Below are 12,196 nucleotides of genomic sequence, written 5' to 3' on the forward strand. Positions count from 1 at the left end.
GGAGGGGTGCCGGGGACCATCGGGAGGGGTGTCACGCCCCAAGGGTTCTCATGGGCTATGGGAAGAGATAAACCAGCCCCTAGTGGGCTGGAATAAGTTCCCACTAAGGCCCATAAGGTTTGAGAAGGAAAAAACACAAGGTGGAAAGAGTTTCCAAGTGGGAAGGTGGAATCCTACTCCAAGTAGGATTGGAGTAGGACTCCTCCACCTCCAATTTCGGCCAAACCTTTAGGTTTTGAGGCTGCCTCCTCCCCTCCCTCCCACCTATATATACGGAGGTTTTAGGGCTGATTTGAGACGACTTTTCCACGGCAGCCCGACCACATACCTCCACGGTTTTTCCTCTAGATCGCGTTTCTGCGGAGCTCGGGCGGAGCCCTGCTGAGACAAGGTCATCACCAACCTCCGGAGCGCCGTCAGGCTGCCGGAGAACTCTTCTACCTCTCCGTCTCTCTTGCTGGATCAAGAAGGCCGAGATCATCGTCGAGCTGTACGTGTGCTGAACGCGGAGGTGCCGTCCGTTCGGTACTAGATCGTGGGACTGATCGCGGGATTGTTCGCGGGGCGGATCGAGGGACGTGAGGACGTTCCACTACATCAACCGCGATCTCTAATCGCTTCTGCTGTACGATCTACAAGGGTACGTAGATCACTCATCCCCTCTCGTAGATGGACATCACCATGATAGGTCTTCGTGCGCGTAGGAAAATTTTTGTTTCCCATGCGACGTTCCCCAACAGTGGCATCATGAGCTAGGTTCATGCGTAGATGTCTTCTCGAGTAGAACACAAAAGGTTTTGTGGGCGGTGATGTGCGTTTTGCTGCCCTCCTTAGTCTTTTCTTGATTCCGCGGTATTGTTGGATTGAAGCGGCTTGGACCGACATTACTCGTACGCTTACGAGAGACTGGTTTCATCGTTACGAGTAACCCCCTTTGCTCAAAGATGACTGGCAAGTGACGGTTTCTCCAACTTTAGTTGAATCGGATTTGACCGAGGAGGTCCTTGGATGAGGTTAAATAGCAACTCATATATCTCCGTTGTGGTGTTTGCGTAAGTAAGATGCGATCCTACTAGATACCCTTGGTCACCACGTAAAACATGCAAGAACAAAATTAGAGGACGTCTAACTTGTTTTTGCAGGGTATGATTGTGATGTGATATGGCCAATGATGTGATGTGATATATTGGATGTATGAGATGATCATGTTGTAATAGAAATATCGACTTGCACGTCGATGGTACGGCAACCGGCAGGAGCCATAGGGTTGTCTTTATACTAACATATGTGCTTGTAGATGCGTTTACTATTTTGCTAGGATGTAGCTTTAGTAGTGATAGCATAAGTAGCACGACAACCCCGATGGCGACACGTTGATGGAGATCATGATGATGGAGATCATGGTGTGGCGCCGGTGACAAGAAGATCGTGCCGGTGCTTTGGTGATGGAGATCAAGAAGCACGTGACGATGGCCATATCATGTCACTTATGAATTGCATGTGATGTTAATCCTTTTATGCACCTTATTTTGCTTAGAACGACGGTAGCATTATGAGGTGATCTCTCACTAAAATTTCAAGACGAAATTGTGTTCTCCCCGACTGTGCACCGTTGCTACAGTTCGTCGTTTCGAGACACCACGTGATGATCGGGTGTGATAGACTCAACGTTCACATACAACGGGTGCAAAACAGTTGCGCACGCGGAACACTCGGGTTAAGCTTGACGAGCCTAGCATGTGCAGACATGGCCTCGGAACACATGAGACCGAAAGGTCGATCATGAATCATATAGATGATATGATTAGCATAGGGATGCTTACCACTGAAACTACTCCCGACTCACGTGATGATCGGACTTGGGATAGTGTAGGTGGATCATGAACCACTCAAATGACTAGAGAGATGTACTTTTTGAGTGGGAGTTTAGCATGTAATTTGATTAAGTTGAACTCTAATTATCTTGAACATAGTCTAAGTCCACTTTGAATATATTTGTGTTGTAGATCATGGCTCACGCAAGTGTCATCCTCAATTTTAATACGTTCCTAGAGAAAGCTAAGTTGAAAGATGATGGAAGCAACTTTGTAGACTGGGCTCGTAATCTTAAGCTAATCTTACAAGCTGGAAAGAAGGATTATGTCCTTAATGCTGCGCTAGGAGATGAACCACCCGCTACGGCTGATCAGGATGTTAAGAACGCTTGGTTAGCGCGTAAGGAGGACTACTCAATAGTTCAATGTGTAGTCTTGTATGGCTTAGAACCGGGATTTCAACGTCGCTTTGAGCGTCATGGAGCATTTGAGATGTTCCAGGAGTTGAAGTTCATCTTTCAGAAGAACGCCCGGATCGAGAGGTATGAGACCTCCGATAAATTCTATGCTTGCAAGATGGAGGAAAACTCGTCTGTCAGTGAACATGTGCTCAAAATGTCTGGGTACTCAAACCGTCTAGCTGAACTGGGGATTGAACTCCCGCAAGAAGCTATCACTGACAGAATCCTCCAATCACTGCCGCCAAGCTATAAAAGCTTCGTGTTGAACTACAACATGCAAGGGATGAACAAGTCTCCCGGCGAGTTGTTTGCGATGCTGAAAGTCGCAGAGTCTGAACTCCATAAAGAACATCAAGTGTTGATGGTGAGCAAGACCACTAGTTTCAAGAGAAACGGCAAAGGCAAGAAGGGCAATTCAAAGAAGAGCGGCAAGCCTGTTGCCAATCCGCCGAAGAAACCCAAGGCTGGACCTAAGCCTGAAACAGAGTGCTTCTATTGCAAGGGTATGGGTCACTGGAAGCGCAATTGCCCCAAGTATCTGGCAGATAAGAAGGCGGGCAAAGAAAAATCAGGTATATTTGATATACATGTTATTGATGTGTACTTAACCAGCTCTCGTAGTAGTGCCTGGGTATTCGATACCGGTTCTGTTGCTCACATTTGCAACTCGAAGCAGGAACTGCGGAATAGACGGAGGCTGGCGAAAGACGAAGTGACGATGCGCGTAGGAAACGGTTCCAAGGTTGATGCAATCGCCGTCGGCACCATGTCACTTCAACTACCATCGGGATTAGTGATGAACTTAAATCATTGTTATTTAGTGCCTGCGTTGAGCATGAACATTATATCTGGATCTTGTTTATTGCGAGACGGTTACTCTTTTAAGTCTGAGAATAATGGTTGTTCTATTTCTATGAGTAACATCTTTTATGGTCATGCACCGAATGTGAGAGGATTGTTCATATTGAATCTCGATAGCGATACGCATATACATAACATTGAGACCAAAAGAGTTAGAGTAAACAATGATAGCGCCATATTTTTGTGGCACTGCCGCTTGGGTCATATTGGTGTAAAGCGCATGAAGAAACTCCATGCTAATGGACTTTTGGAGTCACTTGACTTTGATTCACTTGACACTTGCGAACCATGCCTCATGGGCAAGATGACTAAAACTCCGTTCTCCGGAACAATAGAGCGTGCAAGTGACTTATTGGAAATCATACATACCGATGTGTGTGGTCCGATGAGCGTGGAGGCACGCGGCGGATATCGTTATTTTCTCACCTTCACTGACGATTTGAGTAGATATGGTTATGTCTACTTAATGAAGCACAAGTCTGAAACATTTGAAAAGTTCAAGCAATTTCAGAGTGAAGTAGAAAATCATCGTAACAAGAAGATCAAGTTCCTACGGTCTGATCGTGGGGGTGAATATCTGAGTTTCGAGTTTGGTACTCACTTAAGACAATGTGGAATTGTTTCGCAGTTAACACCGCCTGGAACACCACAGCGTAATGGTGTGTCCGAACGTCGTAATCGTACTTTATTAGAAATGGTGCGATCTATGATGTCTCTTACTGATTTGCCGTTATCGTTTTGGGGTTATGCATTAGAAACAGCTGCATTCACTTTAAATAGGGCACCATCGAAATCCGTTGAGACGACACCATACGAACTGTGGTATGGCAAAAGGCCAAAGTTGTCGTTTCTTAAAGTTTGGGGATGTGATGCTTATGTCAAAAAGCTTCAGCCTGAAAAGCTGGAACCCAAAGCGGAAAAGTGCGTCTTCATAGGCTACCCAAAAGAGACAGTTGGGTACACCTTCTATCTCAAATCCGAGGGCAAAGTGTTTGTTGCTAAGAACGGAACTTTTCTCGAGAAGGAGTTTCTCTCGAGAGAATTGAGTGGGAGGAAGATAGAACTTGACGAGGTTGTCGAACCTCTCATCCCTCTGGATGGTGGCGCGGGGCAAGGGGAAACCCCTGTGATTGCGACGCCGGTTGAGGAGGAAGTTAATGATGATGATCATGAAACTCCAGTTCAAATTTCTGTTGAACCACGCAGGTCGACGAGATCACGCGCTGCTCCAGAGTGGTACGGTAATCCCGTCTTGACAATCATGTTGTTAGACAACAATGAACCTGCAAATTATGAAGAAGCAATGGTGGGCCCAGATTCCAACAAATGGCTAGAAGCCATGAAATCCGAGATAGGATCCATGTATGAGAACAAAGTATGGACTTTGGAGATACTACCTGAGGGCCGCAAGGCTATTCAGAACAAATGGATCTTTAAGAAGAAGACCGACGCTGACGGTAATGTGACCGTTTATAAAGCTCGACTTGTGGCAAAGGGTTTTTCACAAGTTCCAGGAATTGACTACGATGAGACTTTCTCTCCCGTAGCGATGCTTAAGTCCGTCAGAATCATGTTAGCAATAGCTGCATTTTTCGATTATGAAATTTGGCAGATGGATGTCAAAACGGCGTTCCTTAACGGTTTCCTTAAGGAAGAGTTGTATATGATGCAACCCGAAGGTTTTGTCGATCCTAAAAATGCTGACAAGGTGTGCAAGCTCCAGCGATCCATTTATGGACTGGTGCAAGCATCTCGGAGTTGGAACAAACGCTTTGATGAGGTGATCAAAGCATTTGGGTTTATACAAGTGGTTGGAGAATCTTGTATTTACAAGAAAGTGAGTGGGAGCTCTGTGGCGTTTCTAATATTATATGTGGATGACATATTACTGATTGGAAACAACGTAGAGCTTTTGAAGAGCATAAAAGGTTACTTGAATAAAAGTTTCTCTATGAAGGACCTAGGAGAAGCTGCTTACATTCTAGGCATTAAGATCTATAGGGATAGATCAAAACGCCTGATAGGACTTTCACAAAGCACATACCTTGATAAAGTTTTGAAGAGGTTCAAAATGGAACAGTCCAAGAAAGGGTTCTTGCCAGTGTTACAAGGTACGAGATTGAGTAAGACTCAGTGCCCAGCAACTGATGAAGATAGAGAGCATATGCGCTCCGTCCCCTATGCTTCAGCCATAGGCTCTATCATGTATGCGATGCTGTGCACTAGACCGGATGTTAGCCTGGCCATAAGTATGGCAGGCAGGTTCCAGAGTAATCCAGGAGTGGATCACTGGACAGCGGTCAAGAATATCCTAAAGTACCTGAAAAGGACTAAGGAGATGTTTCTCGTGTATGGAGGTGACGAAGAGCTCGCCGTAAAAGGTTACGTCGATGCAAGCTTTGACACAGATCCGGACGACTCTAAGTCGCAAACCGGATACGTATTTATTCTTAATGGGGGTGCAGTAAGCTGGTGCAGTTCCAAGCAAAGCATCGTAGCAGATTCTACATGTGAGGCGGAATACATGGCTGCCTCGGAGGCGGCTAAGGAGGGTGTCTGGATGAAGCAGTTCATGACGGATCTTGGAGTGGTGCCAAGTGCACTGGATCCAATAACCTTGTTCTGTGACAACACTGGTGCCATTGCCTTAGCAAAGGAACCAAGGTTTCACAAGAAGACCAGACACATCAAACGACGCTTCAACCTCATCCGCGACTACGTCGAGGAGGAGGACGTAAATATATGCAAAGTGCACACGGATCTGAATGTAGCAGACCCGCTGACTAAGCCTCTTCCACGGCCAAAACATGATCGACACCAGAACTGTATGGGTGTTAGATTTATTACAATGTAATTCACATGGTGATGTGAGGGCTAGATTATTGACTCTAGTGCAAGTGGGAGACTGTTGGAATTATGCCCTAGAGGCAATAATAAATGTATAGTTATTATTATAATTCCTGTATCAAGATAATAGTTTATTATCCATGCTGTAATTGTATTGAATGAAGACTCATTTACATGTGTGGATACATAGACAAAACACCGTCCCTAGCATGCCTCTAGTTGGCTAGCCAGTTGATCGATGATAGTCAGTGTCTTCTGATTATGAACAAGGTGTTGTTGCTTGATAACTGGATCACGTCATTGGGAGAATCACGTGATGGACTAGACCCAAACTAATAGACGTAGCATGTTGATCGTGTCATTTTGTTGCTACTGTTTTCTGCGTGTCAAGTATTTATTCCTATGACCATGAGATCATATAACTCACTGACACCGGAGGAATGCTTTGTGTGTATCAAACGTCGCAACGTAACTGGGTGACTATAAAGATGCTCTACAGGTATCTCCGAAGGTGTTAGTTGAGTTAGTATGGATCAAGACTGGGATTTGTCACTCCGTGTGACGGAGAGGTATCTCGGGGCCCACTCGGTAATACAACATCACACACACAAGCCTTGCAAGCAATGTAACTTATTGTAAGTTGCGGGATCTTGTATTACGGAACGAGTAAAGAGACTTGCCAGTAAACGAGATTGAAATAGGTATACGGATACTGACGATCGAATCTCGGGCAAGTAACATACCGAAGGACAAAGGGAATGACATACGGGATTATATGAATCCTTGGCACTGAGGTTCAAACGATAAGATCTTCGTAGAATATGTAGGATCCAATATGGGCATCCAGGTCCCGCTATTGGATATTGACCGAGGAGTCTCTCGGGTCATGTCTACATAGTTCTCGAACCCGCAGGGTCTGCACACTTAAGGTTCGACGTTGTTTTATGCGTATTTGAGTTATATGGTTGGTTACCGAATGTTGTTCGGAGTCCCGGATGAGATCACGGACGTCACGAGGGTTTCCGGAATGGTCCGGAAACGAAGATTGATATATAGGATGACCTCATTTGGTTACCGGAAGGTTTTCGTGCATTACCGGAAAAGTTTCGGGCTCATCGGTAGTGTACCGGGAGTGCCGGGAGGGGTGCCGGGGACCATCGGGAGGGGTGTCACGCCCCAAGGGTTCTCATGGGCTATGGGAAGAGATAAACCAGCCCCTAGTGGGCTGGAATAAGTTCCCACTAAGGCCCATAAGGTTTGAGAAGGAAAAAACACAAGGTGGAAAGAGTTTCCAAGTGGGAAGGTGGAATCCTACTCCAAGTAGGATTGGAGTAGGACTCCTCCACCTCCAATTTCGGCCAAACCTTTAGGTTTTGAGGCTGCCTCCTCCCCTCCCTCCCACCTATATATACTGAGGTTTTAGGGCTGATTTGAGACGACTTTTCCACGGCAGCCCGACCACATACCTCCACGGTTTTTCCTCTAGATCGCGTTTCTGCGGAGCTCGGGCGGAGCCCTGCTGAGACAAGGTCATCACCAACCTCCGGAGCGCCGTCAGGCTGCCGGAGAACTCTTCTACCTCTCCGTCTCTCTTGCTGGATCAAGAAGGCCGAGATCATCGTCGAGCTGTACGTGTGCTGAACGCGGAGGTGTCGTCCGTTCGGTACTAGATCGTGGGACTGATCGCGGGATTGTTCGCGGGGCGGATCGAGGGACGTGAGGACGTTCCACTACATCAACCGCGATCTCTAATCGCTTCTGCTGTACGATCTACAAGGGTACGTAGATCACTCATCCCCTCTCGTAGATGGACATCACCATGATAGGTCTTCGTGCGCGTAGGAAAATTTTTGTTTCCCATGCGACGTTCCCCAACAAAGGGTCACTGGAAGCGGAACTGCCCCAAATACTTAGCGAACAAGAAGGCCGACAACGTTAAAGGTATATGTGATATACATGTTATTGATGTGTACCTTACCAGCGCTCGTAGTAGCTCCTGGGTATTTGATACCGGTGCTGTTGCTCACATTTGCAACTCAAAGCAGGAACTGCGGAATAAGCGGAGACTGGCCAAGGACGAGGTGACGATGCGCGTCGGGAATGGTTCAAAGGTCGATGTGATCGCCGTCGGCATGCTACCTCTACATCTACCGTCGGGATTAGTCTTAAACCTTAATAATTGTTATTTAGTACCAGCTTTAAGCATGAACATTGTATCAGGTTCTTGCTTAATGCGAGATGGCTACTCATTTAAGTCAGAGAATAATGGTTGTTCTATTTATATGAGTGATATGTTTTATGGTCATGCTCCACTGGTGAATGGTTTATTCTTGGTGAATCTCGATCGTGATGTCACACATATTCATAGTGTGAGTACCAAAAGATGTAAAGTTGATAATGATAGTCCCACATACTTGTGGCACTGCCGCCTTGGTCATATCGGCGTTAAGAGCATGAAGAAGCTCCATACTGATGGACTATTAGAGTCTCTTGACTTTGAATCATTTGACACATGCGAACCGTGCCTCATGGGCAAGATGACTAAGACTCCATTCTCAGGAATAATGGAGAGAGCAACCGACTTATTGGAAATAATACATACTAATGTGTGTGGTCCAATGAACGTTGAAGCTCGCGGTGGCTATCGTTATGTTCTCACTCTCACCGATGATTTGAGTAGGTATGGGTATATCTACTTGCTGAAGCACAAATCTGAGACATTTGAAAAGTTCAAGGAATTTCAGAGTGAGGTCGAGAATCAACGTGACAAAAAAATCAAGTGTCTACGATCTGGTCGTGGAGGAGAATATTTGAGTCACGAGTTTGGCACAGACCTAAGGAAGTGTGGAATCGTTTCACAACTGACGCCGCCTGGCACACCGCAATGCAACGGAGTCTCTGAACGTCGTAATCGCACTTTATTAGATATGGTACGATCTATGATGTCTCTTACCGATTTACCGCTATCATTTTGGGGATACGCATTAGAAACTGCAGCATTCACTTTAAATAGGGCACCGTCTAAATCCATTGAGACGACACCGTATGAACTATGGTTTGGCAAGAAACCTAAGTTGCCGTTACTTAAAGTTTGGGGCTGCGATGCTTATGTGAAGAAACTTCAACCAGAAAAGCTTGAACCCAAAGCGGAGAAATGCGTATTCATAGGATACCCTAAGGAAACTATTGGGTATACCTTCTATCTTAGATCCGAAGGTAAAATCTTTGTTGCCAAGAACGGATCCTTTCTAGAGAAAGAGTTTCTCTCGAAAGAAGTAAGTGGGAGGAAGGTAGAACTTGATGAGGTAATTACACCCCCTCTCGAACAGGATAGTAGCGCAGCGCGGGAAGTTGTTCCTGTGGCGCCTACACCAACTGAAGAGGAAGTTATTGATAATGATCATGAAGCTTCGAATAAAGTTACTACTGAACCGCGAAGGTCCACGAGGGCACGCTCCGCACCAGAGTGGTACGGCAACCCTGTGATGGAAATCATGTTGTTAGACAACGGTGAACCTTCGAACTATGAAGAAGCGATGGCGGGCCCGGATTCCAACAAATGGCTTGAAGCTATGAAATCCGAGATAGGATCCATGTATGAGAACAAAGTATGGACTTTGGTGGACTTACCCGATCACCGGCGATCCATAGAAAATAAATGGATCTTCAAGAAGAAGACTGATGCAAACGGTAATGTAACCGTTTATAAAGCTCAACTTATCGCAAAGGGTTTTCGACAAATTCAAGGAGTTGACTACGAAGAGACTTTCTCTCCCGTAGCGAAGCTGAAATCAGTCCAAATCATGTTAGCAATTGCCGCCTTTTATGATTATGAAATTTGGCAAATGGATGTCAAAACAGCGTTCCTTAACGGGAACCTTAAGGAAGAGTTGTATATGATGCAACCAGAAGGTTTTGTCGACCCTAAGGGTGCTAACAAAGTGTGCAAGCTCCAGCGCTCCATCTATGGGCTGGTGCAAGCATCTCGGAGTTGGAACATTCGCTTTAATGAGGTGATTAAAGCGTTTGGGTTCATACAGGTTTACGGAGAAGCCTGTCTGTACAAGAAAGTGAGTGGGAGCTCTGTAGCTTTCCTCATACTGTATGTGGATGACATATTATGGGGAATAACATAGAGATGTTGGAGAGCATAAAGGCCTATTTGAACAAGAGTTCTTCAATGAAGGACCTTGGAGAAGCTGCATACATATTAGGCATCAAGATCTATAGAGATAGATCAAGACGCCTCATAGGTCTTTTGCAAAGTACATACCTTGACAAGATATTGAAGAAGTTCAATATGGAAAACACAAAGAAAGGGTTCTTGCCAGTTTTGCAAGGTATGAGATTGAGTAAGACTCAGTCGCCAACCACGGCAGCAGATAGAGAGAAGATGAGTTATGTCCCCTACGCTTCAGCCGTAGGCTCTCTAATGTATGCCATGCTGTGTACCAGACCTGGTATAAACCTTGCCATAAGTTTGGTAGGTAGGTACCAAAGTGATCCTGGTATGGAACACTGGATAGCGGTCAAGAATATCCTTATGTACCTGAGAAGGACTAAGGAAATGTTTCTCGTTTATGGAGGTGACGAAGAGCTCGTCGTAAAGGGTTACGCCGACGCTAACTTCGACACAGATCCGGATGACTCTAAGTCATAGACCGGATATGTATATGTTTTGAATGGTGGGCAGTGAGCTGGTGCAGCAGCAAGCAAGAAGTCGTGGCAGCATCTACATGTGAAGCAAAGTACATAGCTGCTTCAGAAGTGGCTCATGAAGGAATTTGGATGAAGGAGCTCATCACCGACCTTGGAGTGGTTCCAAGCGCGTCGGGTCCAATGACACTCTTCTGTGATAACACTGGGGCCATTGCCATAGCCAAGGAGCCCAGGTTTCACCGCAAGACGAGGCACATCAAACGCCGCTACAACTCCATCCAGGACCATGTCCAGAGTGGAGTAATAGATATTTGTAAAGTACACACGGATCTGAATATTGCAGACCCGTTGACTAAACCTCTTCCACGAGCAAAACAAGATCAACACCATACTGCTATGGGAGTTCGATACATCACAATGTAACTAGATTATTGACTCTAGTGCAAGTGGGAGACTGTTGGAAATATGCCCTAGAGGCAGTAATAAAATGGTTATCATCATATTTCCTTGTTCATGATAATCGTCTATTGTTCATGCTATAATTCTATTAACAGGAAACAGTAATACATGTGTGAATAAATAGATCACAATGTGTCACTAGCAAGCCTCTAGTTAGCTAGCTCGTTAGTCAATAAATGATCATGGTTTCCTGATCATGGGCATTAGATGTCATTGATGACGGGATCTAATCATTGGAGAATGATGTGATGGACAAGACCCAATCCTAAGCATAGCACTAGATCGTATTGTTCATATGCTAAAGCTTTTCTAATGTCAAGTTTCTTTTCCTTCGACCGTGAGATTGTGCAACTCCCGGATACCGTAGGAGTGCTTTGGGTGTATCAAACGTCACAACGTAACTGGGTGACTATAGGTGCACTACGGGTATCTCTGAAAGTGTCTGTTGGGTTGGTACGAATCGAGATCGGGATTTGTCACTCCGTGTGACGGAGAGGTATCTCTGGGCCCACTCGGTAGAACATCATCATGAGCTCAATGTGACTAAGGAGTTAGTCACACGATGATGTGCTACGGAACGAGTAAAGAGACTTACCGGTAACGAGATTGAACAAGGTATAGGTATACCGACGATCGAATCTCAGCCAAGTTCTATACCGACAGACAAAGGGAATCGTATATGGGATTGATTGAATCCTTGACATCGTGGTTCATCCGATGAGATCATCATGGAGCAAGTGGGAGCCACCATGGGTATCCAGACCCCGCTGATGGTTATTGGCCGGAGAGGCGTCTCGGTCATGTCTGCCTGTCTCCCGAACCCGTAGGGTCTACACACTTAAGGTTCGATGACGCTAGGGTTATAGGGAATTGTTATACGAGGTTACCTAAAGTTGTTCGGAGTCCCGGATGAGATCCCGGACCTCACGAGGAGCTCCAGAATGGTCCGGAGGTAAAGATTGATATATAGGATGGATGGTTTTGGACACCGGAAGTGTTTCGGGCGTCACCGGTAACGTACTGGGACCACCGGAGGTGGCCCCGGGGGTCCACCGAAGGGGGGCAATAACCCCATAAGGCTATATGGGCCTAGTG

This window comes from Hordeum vulgare, chromosome 5H (genome assembly GCF_904849725.1).
Source record: "Hordeum vulgare subsp. vulgare chromosome 5H, MorexV3_pseudomolecules_assembly, whole genome shotgun sequence".
NCBI lineage: Eukaryota > Viridiplantae > Streptophyta > Magnoliopsida > Poales > Poaceae > Hordeum > Hordeum vulgare.